Source organism: Pyrgilauda ruficollis, unplaced genomic scaffold (genome assembly GCF_017590135.1).
Source record: "Pyrgilauda ruficollis isolate IOZ18807 unplaced genomic scaffold, ASM1759013v1 scaffold17, whole genome shotgun sequence".
NCBI classification, from domain to species: domain Eukaryota; kingdom Metazoa; phylum Chordata; class Aves; order Passeriformes; family Passeridae; genus Pyrgilauda; species Pyrgilauda ruficollis.
The window spans coordinates 5,606,199-5,620,517 of record NW_024515875.1 but is presented as its reverse complement, the minus strand read 5'-3'; the positions used below and the strand labels follow the sequence as shown (position 1 = coordinate 5,620,517).

The 14,319-nt window shown below is 47.9% G+C and overlaps 1 protein-coding gene across 1 annotated transcript in view; it reads right to left on the bottom strand.

Moving 5' to 3' along the window:
* Positions 1-14,118, bottom strand: part of BOC (BOC cell adhesion associated, oncogene regulated) — a 54,142-nt gene extending 40,024 nt beyond the window's left edge. The window contains exon 1 of the mRNA XM_041463829.1: positions 13,972-14,118. The gene's annotated coding sequence lies outside the window, so the exon portion shown is untranslated. The remainder of the gene's footprint in view (positions 1-13,971) is intronic.
* Between the last annotated feature and the right edge of the window lie 201 nt (positions 14,119-14,319).

The window sequence follows — 14,319 nt, the reverse complement described above, 5'->3', positions numbered from 1 at the left end:
GTACAAAAGCCCTTGGTTTCCCTTCCTCCTCATTCCAGCATTTCCCCATCAGGGGTGTCAGAGACAGTTCAAGGCCTCCCAGTACTTCAGACAAAACTGGGTCTTGCTGCCCTGAGAACAAGTGGCTGGGATCTAAGAGAACTGGGGAGATTTGGGGAGCTGAAGAGCTGCAAAGGCTAAACTTGCTATCCCTGGAGGATGGCCAAATGGTCACCATCCCTATAACCTGCCACAGGCCAGTGCTTCCCTCCAGGGTTTGTCTTCCCAAGGTGTGACTTTGGCTCGCAGGCTGCTTGGCCAGGCCACTTGGATTCCCCAGGGCTTGCTTGTGCTACAGCTGGTGCTCTGCAGCATGTCAAAGAGAGGGAGAGATTAACTCCTTTTTTAAGTATCTCATTACTGTTATATTTTTAAACACAGCTGGTTGAAAATTTTCAGCAGAGCCATAAATAAATAAATAAATACTTTGAGGAAATTTCCTGCTATCTGAAAACTTTACTGACTGGTCTAGCCTTTATCAGATTATGCTCCCTCTCCAGCACGCATAAGCTCCACTTGCTTCTGCTTTCTCTCCTGTAAGGACCAAATCCATTGAAACACCAACAAAATATCAAGATTTCACTACCTGTACTGTTTGATATTTTAACAACCACCCTCATGACCAGCACAGCAGTCACATATTCATTGTTGTCCCACCTGGTGATTTTTAATTTTCCTTGCATTCAGAGGTGTCATCTGCTAAGACCCAAAGATCCAGACATTAAAAATGTATTTCCTAACCCTGTCTGCAAAACACTTCTTTTCCTGCTCTTCAGGAGAGAGATGACAGAACACAATCAGTTGGGAATCTAATGTCTCTGATAGGCTTTCCTTTTTCACAGATCATCCCGCTACAATGCCTCCATCCTAGCTAGCTTGGTTTAGAAAGCAGTTTCTACAGCTGAGGACAAGAGTCAAAATCACCATTCGTAAAATAAATAAAAAAGACAACACCACCCACTACCTCATATTAGCAGACTGTTAAAGAAAGCAAACAATCACCCACTTCTGAAGAAGCCCAAGACAGGAGGAGCAGTTCTCTTCCAGTCAGTCCCTGCCTGCCTGTGGCAGACAAAGCCTGTTTAGTAGTGTCTGTACAAGACACTGCTATTACACAAATAGCAAATAAAGTTCAGCTGAGAAGAGGTGCCCCAAGCATGAGGCTCTGCACATGGAGCAGTGGAAATGCTTGCTCCAGAAAGGCTGCCTTTCTACAGTACTTCTCATTTTAACAGGATGGTTCCCATTTAAACCCTCTTCAATCCTGAAAGAGATGCCTTGGAGCTCCCAGCCTCCTTACCCAAATGCTAACCCACTCCTTGTAGCCCAAAAAAGGAAATAAATTCATGAACAAATAATTTCCAGTACTTTTTTTCCAGGCTATTGTTATGTGACTGCATTTGGAAGTAAGAGAGGAAAAAAAACAAATACATGACTGTGGTCAGAGTCTGGCCTAGAACAGGGGAAGGAAAAAAAAAGAAACCTCAAATCCCAACCCCAATCCTTGTTTTATATGATTAGTCATTTTTGGAGAAAACTGTAAGCAGTAAAAAGACCAAGAATAAACACTGACACTAGCTCCTGGGCTTTGGGGTTGACAACAGGAGATTCTAATCTATTCTTCCATCTATCAACGCATTCTGTTCAGCCTAAGACATTTTAAAAACCTAAGTCTAATATGCTAATAATCTAATTGAAGAAGTCTAACTTGTCTTCTGCTGCAAAGGACTAAGAAGCAGTGTGTTGTGAATTGCTTTATCATTTTAGAATCTTTTCAATGCAGAAATCGCCTTTGCTTGAGAGGTTTTAGCAAATGTTTCACAGAAAAGATTAGATGGCCTTCTCCAAAGACTCACCCAGCAGTGTTCTGGGAGGACACAGCAAATCCCTGACATTTGGTTGTCTACCAGGAAATATAAATGGATTTTCCAAAAATCCTTATATTATTGTCCAGTAAAGGAACATAAGGAGTATGAGATTCCTTTATTGTACAGAGACTCCTTTAAGAACTCAGGTGCTCTGCAAAAGTCATCCTCTGCCTCAAGGACATTTATCTCTAACTGCTTACAGGGACTGTTAGTGCCTTCTTTGAGAAGGGAAATCTGCAACTGCCCCACAGCACTAAATACCCCCAGAAACACCTTTCACCGTTCAGTGCAAAGCCATCTGTAGATCAGCTCAGGCAGTACCTACCCTCCAAATTACATTACATACTGTAACTTGCTACAGATCACAAATGCAGCATTAGAAGTGGGAAGGAACAAGGTCTTTCCTCTCCCTCTAGCAACTGTGAAAACTCACTTATCTAAGGGAAATACAATCTCAGAATTACCATTAGGGAAATCATTCACCATTTCTTAACTTGGAAAATATAATAAGCTCTTTCAGGAAGAAGAGCACTCACTTTTGTGAAAATGCTGCTCCACTGTTTTAGATCCAGTTGTGTGGCACACTCTGCCCTGGGATGGGTAAAACAAGCTGTTTTAATATAATCACATCCACAACATGCTGCAGGATTTAATAGTTCCTCACGAAAGAGATAAGCTATACAAACATAAAGTGTTAAAATGGGACAGAAAGCAGCTTCAAGAATTCTCTCTGCAAGCACACACAGGGAAACAATTATAATTTCCCTCTGCATTTCTTGCCAGCTGAAGTTTTTCTGTTTCTCTGCTTTACTTTGCCGATAACAAACATCTGTTGGGAGCATCCTGCCCTGTGCAAGAGAGGAAAACATCGATCGCAGCCTTTGGGGCTCTGTACGCAAGCAAAGCCTCTGGAGATCCTCCTCTGTAACAGCCACAGAAAAACCTCTGCTGGTCTTACCTATTGACTACAAAATTCTTCCATGGAAAATTAGTCCTTTTTTTGCGGCGCACAAGTAGTTCAAGTAGTTAAGGAGACCTTCAGAAAAAACGCAATGAGCCCCTAGCACAGATAATCTCTTGAGGCCCCCCATATATGTATAAAGATCTTTATTTTAGGGTCTTCCTTCCCAGCTCTTGCCTGCTACCAGCTTTTACTCACACAGTTTTTCAGCAGAAAACTCTAGAAGCCCAAATCACCAGGCTCCAAGATAAAGCTGACCATCTGTGGCTCATTAACAGCTTTTGATCCTTTTTGGCCTGGTTCCTACATTCCCCTTGCAGATGCTGGCACCTCAGCACATGCCATGTCCGCTGCTTCCCTGGCTGCCTGTAAGGAGACAGGTCAGCATAAAACCCTCCTAGCCTGCAAACTGATGTGAGATCAGAAATGCCGGTGGGGACTTCAATTGCCTTTGAACCTTTGAGCCCCAATCCACCAGCTGAGGGGAAAGAAGGGGAGACATGGATCTCACTTTGAGGACAGCATTTCTCTATAATAACCTGTGGGGAGGCAGCAGCCCTGCCTGTGTCTGCAGGCAGCCACTGTGCCCGGGCAAGGGCTCCCAGACCCGCTCCGACATGCAGCGCGCCGTGCTTGCCTCGGGTCAGCGAGGGCTGGGAGCATCTCTGCAGCAGTGGGCTGGTGCCTGGGGAGGCAGCCCTAGTTGTTCCTTATCAGCCTTCCCCAAAACAAGTAAGGGCAGGGGCACCCAGGATATGGCCCAACAAGCCTTTCTCAGCCCCAGCAACTGCTGCTGGCAACACTGGGACCTCAGGCAGAGAAGGGGAAATTAAAGACAGAAAACAGGGAGAAAAGGGGGTGCAAGGACTTGGCAGAGGCACCTACCTCCTTTGGGAGGCAGCATGCACGCAGGGAACAGGGCCACACTAGAATCCTCAGCTGCAATCCTGTCCTCTCTTCTCACTGCGAGGTCTGAGGCAAAACTGAAAGGGGGCTGTGTGCTGGGAGAGAGGAGGAGATTATTCACAGTAAGCATGAGGAGGGACGGGTGGCACAAACCCATTTTTAATGTCTTTTGCATCCCATGCCCTGTCTAATTCAACTGGACAGCAGTGAAGGCAGCAGCTATGTTAGGGCCTCTTCACAGTCTTTCAGGCACAGGGAGTGACCTGGGACCAACAGAGAAGAAAAAAACCGTAACTGTGCAGCTGTCTGACATCTCCCACCACTCTTCCACTCCCAAGGCACTGACTGCAAGGGCACGAACACCTCATCTGAGATCTCCTCTGTAATTCAATTATTTAGCTTGCAGAGAGCAGATCAAAACACTTGCCAAATGGAGGTCCTACTACAGATAGGCTCCTCTTCCTGCAGAGAGAGCAAAGAGTCATCCCTTTACTTAGACACAAAGAGCCCCTGGCAACACAGTGCCATTAAAAGCAGTATGTTTCAAAGCATTCCTCTGAGCAAAAAGCCTCTGACTGCAGTTCAGGCTGTTACTCAGACACAGAAGGGCACGGCCATGAGCAGCCCCCAAGACAGTTTGCCTGCAGCTTTTTGCAAATAGATACCAGAAGAGGATGCACCTGAATCCCCACCGGCTCCCCCAAACAGTGCTCTAAGTCAGACAGGAAAGGAGGGAGGAAAGAACCTGCTCAGGTTTCTCTGAAGCAATCCTATCCTCTTTGAGAGCTAGTTCCCAGTTAATGCATCAAGCCAAGTTTTGCTCATGTCCTGCCTTTGGTGTCCACACAGCTGCTCCCTACTGGGCTGCCTGTGCCTGCAGGGGTCAGATTAGCATTCAGGTACCCCTGTATGTCGTGCTCAGGAAGAGCAGCTCTTTGTAACCCCGCTGTCCCTATCTGCTGCTCCTGCACCTGCTTACAGTGTAAGGTACCTCTTTGCTGACCTGAACATCTCCTCTTGCACCTGGGCACAATACAAGCCATGGACTTGGCCTTAGCAGCATCTGTTAGAGCTTATTCTTGGCTTGTGCACTGCAAAGCAATGCCTCCAGAGCAAGACAAGCACAGCCCCAGACCCCCTGTGGAAAGAAGGCACACAGTATTTATGTAATGACACGGTTTAACTTGAGATTGCATGCTGCAAGCAAAACACTCCTATTACACTGGCACACTCCTCTTCCAGCTACCTTCCAAAGCATAATGCTGCAACTGAAAACTGGCTGACAGGAGAGAATTAAAGACATAACTGGCTCCTTTCCTTTGCCTTCAGCCACAAGCTCCTGCTCTCCACCTGCAGCTCCCCAGCTCCACAAGACCCGCTGCCTGCCCCGATGTAAGGCATGCACAGCAGCAGGATGGTACCAACACTACCTGCAGTGCCAAGTGCCCCTTTGGCAAATCACTCACTGAAGCACATGTAGCCACTGATGTGAGCTGAAAGCTAAGGAAGATGAGACTCTGCTATGACAACTCTCAGCTTCAAGGCAGACAACTTTCAATCAAGGTTTACTGACACTTGACTTTGACCTCTACTGAGCAGGGAAGATAGAACATGAGACTGACTATCAGGCACGGTGGAGTCTGTACTTAGCTGAATTCCTGACCTGCAGAGTCACTCCAAGGTACATGTGTCCTTTTCATGCTCTATTTATCTCCTCTTTCACATTTACCTCACTGTTTTGAATGGGAATGTAGCAACAGTCTCCCACTACAAGTTAACATGGTATCTGTCACAGCTGTGTCCCAAACTTGGTTAAAACTTGTAGACACAACTGTAATACAAATAGTAGTTTAGGTTTTGGAATACGGTGATGGGGGAAGATGGCAAAGCAGGCCTTTCTCAGGCTTTCATCCAGAGAGTCAAGAAACCTGTACTTATCTTCAGTGCTAAAACTATGCTGAAACTGGGTTATACTCACATTTTTGTGGCTGATGAAATTTGCACTTGTTTGCTTGGTCGCTAGTTTGGGAAATTCTTTTAAAGGTGGTTCTTTCAAGTGGCTCAGAGGTTAGGGATGTCCAAAGTTATCCCCAGGGAGATTATAGGGTCAGGCCTCAATGATAAACACAGCCTGCCACTTGCTCTTGATGTTGGTCTTTTTGTGCTCCTATTCCCTTCTCCCCAAACCTGCAGCCCAGGCAATTGTGAGGAAAACAGGACAAGTGTATATTTAGCAACTATGTTCCTGCCTAAATTGTTACATGATAAGTAGTAGACCCCCTTCCCTCCAGAAAAGACCACAGGCTTCATGATGCCATCAGCAGAATCCCACAGCCTGTACTGCACTTTTCCCACCAGGCAAGCACAGCCAGCGCTAGTGGGAGCTGGAGCAGACTGGTTCCTGTCCTGTGAGACACAGAGCTGGTTTGTCTTGCTGTAGCCATGTAAATCAGATCACTCTTCCCTAAGGCTTCCTGAAACTGGCTCCATACCTCCCCACCAAGAGGTGACTAGGGTCAGCAAACACACTCAGGCTCCAGCAGCTCCCGCTCTGTGCCTGGGTACTGACCTCCCTTTCTCAGCATCCATCATCAAACTAATGGGCTGCATGGTCATCTGGCATAGTTGATCATGATCCCAAGACCTTCCTACTCTCTGCTGCCTGGGCAGCCACCTCTGACAGGATCTGGAGCTGGGGCGACAATAGCTGAACTACTCTTGCAACATTCACAGCACCTCAGGCACCCAGAGCAGCAAGGTCCTTAAAGGCAACCAGTCCTTGCGTGGCCCTGGACTCTTTCTCTATGGCATTACAAAGGTGTTCAGGCACAAGCTGGCATGGAACCAGGAGCTCAGCTCCTCATCTGCTGGAAAGCAGACGTCTTTTCCCTTCAGGCCAGTCCCAGACACCCCAAGGGTAAAGTCGGAGTGACAAAAGGTGATGATGGACACATCTAAAGCAGCTGGTGTGCCTCTCTGAGGAGCTCTTCATGCACCAGCTTCCCACAGGCTTGTCTCACCCTACAAGCCTCCAGCTGCAGAAATGCCTGACAGCTACAAGCCTGATCCCCTGCTTGGCCAGCTGAGGGGTATGGAAGTCCCCAGAGGGACTCAAGAGCTAGCAGGTATCAAGCTAGTAGATATCAGGCCCTCCTCCTGCAAGGGTCCCACAGCTCTGCTGTGGTCTGGCTAGCCATGCCCAGAAGAACTTCGTAATGGGGTGTTCCTCACTGGATTCAAACCCCATTGCAACTGGATAACTGGGGCCATCTTGCTCTCTTTCTGCCCAGATGACTCTGGCTTAGAAGCTGCTCTTCAAGTGTTTGTAAACCAGGATATGCCTGAATAGCCACTTACGAAATAGGGTCCACTTCCATACAGGTGGTCAGGGCTAATCGGGGCAGCTGTTACACTGGTGACAGTGGGACTGTCTCATAAAGTCTCATAAACCCACCAAGCATGACCCTGTACTGAAAAGTGAAGAGGGGGAGCTGGTCTCTATGCACAAGTGTGATTGACTCCCCACTGCATCATCAAAGTCTGCCCAGGTGTTTTTGACATATCCCACCCAGCATGTTTCTGAAAACATTTCCTGACACTGGAATTCAAATCCAACCCTTCAATCTGACAGTGCTTGGGTTTGTTAAACAAGCAGCTTTCTTCTGCAGAAATAAACCACAAAAATCATATACCCCTCACCATTCAGGGTCCCAAAGAAATCTCTCACTGACAGCAGCAGGCTCTAAGGAAGCTGGACCAGACAGTCCTTTTTACCATCCATGGCAAACAAATAGCAGGAATCTTCCTGCTCCAGCGGAGACTGCCATCCAGAGAAGTGCTGGAGCAATGAAAATGCTCTCCACATCAGCTGCAGCTCAGGGAGCAATCTGGGACAGAAGGCACTAGATTAAATTTCTTCAGCATCCAGAACACTATTGGCTTCCAAATAATTGTCTATTTGTGTGCGTGCATGCACAAGAATCCTCGCTCCATGGTCTTTGTGCCAGCATACTCCCAGCGCTGTGACTCTCTAGGGACAAGGCCCATACTTGTATTCAATCTTGGCTTTGGCTCCCAAACACTAAGGTTTCAGATTATGTTTTAAAAAACATTTTCTCTGGCAACTGGGCTGTTAATGGATGTGATGTTTTTGCTCTCGCCTCCTCCCCACCTTTAAAAGCTTGGCACTAAAGGGCTTCTTTGAAGATAAGGCCAAATTTTCAATTTAAGGGGAGGAACTTCATAAAGTAGATTTGAAGGGATGGAGAGGAGGAGGGGGAAAATAAGAAAAACAACCAGCCCTGGAGCCACTTAGCCTGTTGAGATGTACACTGCACAGCACATAGAATTACAATGGCCTCTCTGTACCACCACTGGCTGGTGCCAGAAGTTCGCTGCAGCTGCGCTGCTGCTGCCTACGCCAGGCTCCCCAAGGGTCACGCTCAGACAGGGCCTTTGCTGTAGCTGCACACCAGCCTGCCCTCCAAACCAAAAGCATCCTGCACCTCCTACAGAGCCCCCATCCACCCAGCAAGCACGGGCACACGTCCCCAGAGGCAACCACAGGAGCTGCCCACCGGGCTGTCAGTGCCGCAGGAGGCTCTCTGCTGAATCCAACTGTGGTCCTCATCTAAGAGGTTTTTGAGGGTCAGCAAATCTATGGTCTCTCTTGATCTCCAGCAGACCTACCCTCAACACCACAAGGAGGCAGGGAAGTGCCATTTAGTTTTGCAGGTGGAGAGCTGGGGCAAAGAGCAACTTGCCCCAGCTTGTGGAGAAATCTGTGGTGCAGAGGAGAATCAAACGCAGCTGCCCTCACATCCCAGCTTGCACCCTAAACCACTGGCATCACTAAGCAAGGTGGCTGCTCTCCCTAAAAGTACCAAGATAAATTACAGTGACGTTACCAGAAGAAGCTGAATTTTGCAAATAAATGCTGTATTCCAGGCCAGTGTATCCACATTTGAGGTGTATTTCTCAAAGACTACCTCAGTATGTTTGTATTACCACAGGCTTTCTAAATCACACTAAACTCAACACATTAATTCACAGGGCTCTGTCTAACCTGTCCTTCTGTCAACTAAAAAGAAAATTAGAAGTAACCTCATTCTGGTATTTCAAAGCTGACAACACAGTTCTGACAGGGATCTTTACACCCTTTTCTCCTGCACTCATGATTTAAAGAACAGCAGAAGGATATATATCTGAATGCAGACTGATGCACAGTCTTCAGATATACAAGCTTGTTCAAACTCGCTGACATTACAAGCAGTGAACACATCCCTGCATTTGGCAGGGCCCTGGGTCTATGGCTGTGCATGAAAGTACAACCTGCTAGCTAATCTCTCTGCCAGAGTGGACCTGAGAGAGCTAAAATGGGACTGCCCCTGCAGGGCTTGAGGTGAAAGATTTACTGCCTTTGCCAGGCACAGAAGTTAATGAAAAATTATCACTTTCCAAAACACTGTCTGGCTCTCACACAAACATCTGGAGACACCACAGCCCGAAACCTCTGCAAACTTGACAACAACGGTGGGTTTCCATAGGGGCAATATGCTGTGGTGTGGTGTGGACTTGGCCCAGCAAGCCTCCAACACTCTGCACAGCCACAAGGCGCAGTCACCATCCTCACATCTAATGGCTGCCCAGGGAACATGACTGGACACAGGGCAGCAGAGCAGAAAGCAAGGAAGAAAGTCTGGCTCTCACCTCTGTGCTGGCACACTGCCCACAAGGAGGGCAAAGAAGCTCAAGCATGTCCCACACGCTCCCTGAGGCACATTTCTCTCCATCGAGGCCATTAGAGCCAAAATAAATTGGCACTGCCTCTTACTCAAGAGCTCCTACAACACACAATGGCAGCCCTCAGAGCCCTTCACAGGCACCCAGTCCAGGTGTTCTGCTACCAACCCCATCAGGCTCCCATCCCATTTGTCCTTTTGCAGGGAAGAGAGATTTTAATAAAAGGAGCATGTAACATCCTCGGGGCAGGGATCTCTTGCTCCCTGTTTAAGCAGAATGGTCTGCACTGCCTGCAGCAGCTCTGAGACTGTGTAAGCACCAAGTGATTTCTTTTCCCTGCAATAAATATCCTTCTGAGCTTTTCAGCCAACTTGCTTCCACTGCATCCACACTCCTTTTGTCTTAGCTTCCCATGGACACTCAGACAGCTGTGTTGCTGGAGCACATGCTTCTGTGGAGAGATTTTAGAAGACTTATGCACAAATATGCATATAAAGCAAATTTTGAAAGCTACCCTTTCTGCAAGCATTCCTTCCAGAGAACTGGCTTCAAGCACTGTGTTCAGCCAATGAGGCAGCAGATATGATGTCATATGATTCGGAGCCAAGAGGAACTAAACCCAGCATCAGGAAACAGAAAAAGATGCATGTGATACCTTGCATTGAACAAGTACCCGAAGTACATTTAGAAACCTGAAAGGTGATATTCACCCCTATTCCATGTAAGGACCTGAAATTCACTTAGTCATTATTCACCTTAAATTGCTCTTGTAGCCTAGGAACTGGAATACATAACAACCTCTTAAACTGAGACTGACCACAGGAGCACCAGAACATACAGCAGCAGGTTTTTTCCCTCAGGATGTTTTCAGTCTAACCAGAAACAGGAAGTCTCCGAAGACTTTGCAAGAGAACTTTTTCCTTGTGGGATATCCCATCCTAACTTGCAGAATTCACACTGCAAATTTTTAGCCCAGGAGATAATGGTTTAAACCAAGAGATTTGCAAGCCTTGGTGTATAACATGCCAACATTAATATATCAAAGTCACCTCTGCACATTAAAGAAGTGCAAGGGAATTGTGCCTCATGTCTCTGAGGCACTCGGCATCAGGTATTAAAACGAACAACCCACCATTATTTACTGCCAAAGGAACTTTTGTTAACCTGGAGTTACCTCAGCCTACTGCTGTTGCAAGACCTTGCAGGCTGAGTGACTAAACTGAGCCCAGCTGAGCTCAAGTCTCTGAAAACCCACCTGCCGGCTAACCTGGACTAAAACAACCAGCATGGTCCCCAACACACTCTTCCCTGTCCTGCTCCATGCTCCCCTGCTCCATGAGGCAGACAAGGTGGGGTGCTGGAGACAGCCTGCCTTTGCGGGAAGAGAGTGATTTTGGAGGCACAGAGGTGCCTCTCCAGCCCTGTGCCAGTCCTGAGGAGGCCAAGCACAACAGAGAGAGTTCTCCCCAGTGCACCTGAGTTCTGCTCTGAGAGACATGAGGGTGGGTACAGGTCAGGTCTATGTCAACACAGACAGTAATATCTGCCTCCCCTCCCAGTGCTCAACCCATCAGCACAGGGTCCAGCTCCATTTTCTGCATGGGAACAGTAAGGCACAGGGCTGTGGAGAAAATTCAGGCTCACAATAGGGCATGTGCATGGGCTGAAGACACCTCCACTCCCAACACAAGCTTCCAGCTCAAGTGCCTTTCCTGTCCTGTCATCCATGCTCCCTCCCACAGCCCAGGTAGAAGAAGCAATAGTTGGTTTTTCTCCCTATGTTTTCCTTGTTATCAGATTGCAAGGTTTCTGTGCTCCTAAGGGCATGTGGTTCAGGAATAGGCCAGAACTGGCAGGTAGATCTGGTGGTATTTCAGTCAAGTGTTTCACTAACAATCACAAGAAACTACAAAAATTCAGGTCTGCCCTAAATGAGTAACTTTTTTTTAACTCAGGAAAGGCACTTTCTCCTCTGTAGCACTGGGGAGTACAGGGAAAAAGCAGGCTGCTTGCTTTATAGCCCCACCATGATGCTTCTTGCTCTGCAGGAGGCTCCAGCTGGCTTCAAAGAGGCAATCCTGCTGTCCCTAGTAAGCCAGGAGGAGCTATACCAGCATCATGAAGGTATTGCAGGGCTGCCAATTAGCTTCTGAAGATCTGGAGTGATCTGTCTGCTGTCAGTTTTGAGGACATAGCAGAACTGCAAGCAGTGAAGTGGACTGAGCAATGATTCACTTGTCCTTCAATGGAGCAAACCTCCAAGCCAGGAGTCTCACACTCTGAGGGCTGGAAAGACCTCTGCAAATGCCAGACACTGGGTTTCACTTCGCAATCTCAAAGAACTTCTCACTCTGTGCTTCTGTATCCTGTCAGTAAAAGGCACGGAAAAGCTGCTTTCTCCAGACTGCAGGGATACACAGAACTCATACAACTTACATGTTAGCTTGGAGCACACACATGCAGAATCATGCAGCTCCAATGCTTCTTCATTGTGCCAAGCAGAGAAGAAATGTGTGAATTCTTGTACTGGGATATCTCTCAAATAAAGGTCCTGTGGGTGTGTATGTGTATGGGTGGGAGAAAACTAACCTTGCCTTTCCCAGCTGCACAGAACCCCTGTGCACCACTCAGATGAACCTGCCTCACATTCCCCAGCAGGAAGCAGGGAGGACTGCACTGTATCTGACTTCAACCCTCACAGCAAACACCTATTGGGGCGTCTTCTGCTTGGCATATGCAGGATGAGTCCCTGTATCTGAAGGGGAGAATTAAGAAAAGGACATGGAACAAAACTCCCTTTACTTCTTGTAAGAGAATTCATGCACCCAGCAGGAAGCTCACAGCTCTTCCTAATTGTCCTACTTACTTCAGAAAATCCCCACATGACTCCTAGCAGCATAGGAATTTATTTCACCTTCATTTCTTTAGGTCACTTAAATAAACAGAACAAATCTTCACTGCAAACCCATGATGTGTTTCTGCTGAAATCCTTCCCCAGGACATGAATCTCAATATTCAACCCATTAATTCAAAGTGTCTGCCATATAAGTACATAGGCATAAATACGGAGGAACCCTCCTCTTAATCGCAGGCACACTAAGTCAGTTAGTTTCAAAAGAAAACTAAGATAAAATTCTACTTACAAAACGCCCACATTCTTCTAATGTTTTCCATGGTCGTTTTTTAGCCCACGGGAAAAGAAATTTTAATGGCAGATTGCAAATGCACATATAAAAAAGACACTATGGTAGCAATGTAGTAATGGTAGAAATTAAGAGAACTGGGCACCAAGAAAAACATTTAAGACATGCTGGGAATTACATGCGGGTGCTGAGTGTATGTATGGATTCCTGTTATCCCACTCACATAATGCTGCAGAGAGGTCAAGAGAGTTTCTTTAAAACAAGCAAGGACAAAAAAGACCATCTTTAATAGATGTGAACTGCCTTTCACACAATGCCAGTGAAATAACACTTGAGGTACCAGAATCAGTTGGGGAAATGCCCAAACATTGTATTAAGTACCTTCTGCCAGCCGAGGGTATTGGTTAAAGTCTATTATTTTCCACAGTAAGTATCTTTGAAGCACTTGAAAGAGTCTTGTTTGGACACAGCTACAAATTCAGCATCCCACTTTCTCCCCACCACATTTTCTATTTACAGGCACCATCCAGACAGATCTGCCAAAGTTCCAGTCCAAGCAGGGAGGCATGCGTGGACAAATCCTACAACATCCCACTGCCGGGCAGAAAACTGAGTGACCCAAATCACTCCTTATCCTTGCACCAGGGTTAAAAACTCTACGGTCACAGAAGAGGACAAAAATTCTGCTAACAGACAGACTACCCACTCCCGCTTTTCTCTGCTGCAGCAGCAGCCCCTTCACAGAGCACAAACCAAAATGCCTTCGCATCTGCCAGAGACAGCTCTTGCCTGTAAATTCCCAGCAGCTTTTGACAAGAGTTGGAGCAATGGAGGATGGATCTGCGGCTTACTTTGCACAGCTTCTCCTTCTCCCTCACTGCTCACCGTGCCTCCTCGCCCAGCCGGCAGTGAGGACGGGCCAAGGTCGTGGACCAGGCTGCTGGGGAAGTTCCAGGCGAGCCCGGGAGCACCGCGGAGCGTGTGCGTGCCCTGGGCCCTCCATTAGTTCTGGCCGGGCCGCCGAGGAGGAAGAGCTGGAGGGAAACATCCGAGCCCCCCGCATCTCACCTGCCTGCGCCAAAACAAGCCCCGTCCCGGCAGGGACCAGCGGGTCTCCACTACTCCCCTGTCATGTCTCCTACATCCCTAGGCAGACCCCCTTCCTCGCATCCCCACACCAACTTCCCAAACTCTGCCGCTGCCTGAAGATGGATGGGGCGAAGTCCCTGCGCCCCATCGCCCGCCACCACCGTGCGTCCTCCCAGCCCCTCGCCAGGGCCGCCAGGCCCGGGCCCCCTTCTCTTTCACTCACCGCGGTCTCCAGTGGAGCAGGCGGGGGGAAACACAAAGATGCCCCAAACGAAGGGAGGCAACAAAGAGGCTTAACTCCAGGAGCTGGGAACTTCCAGGCCGGATCTGCTGGGAATTCACTACACACACACACACGCACGCACCAACACACAGAGAAAAAAAAAAAAAGAAAAAAAAAAGAGAGAGAGAGAGAAAGAGGGGGGAAAGCCTGTTTTGGGGGGAAGGGGAAAGTGAGGGGGCCCTTGGTTTGGAGATGGTGGTTGTGCTTTTTCTGCGGGTTGGCGCTGGGGATGGGGGGGCCGCGCTGAGCTCAGGCGCGGCGGGAGGAGGAGGAGGAGAAGGAGGAGGA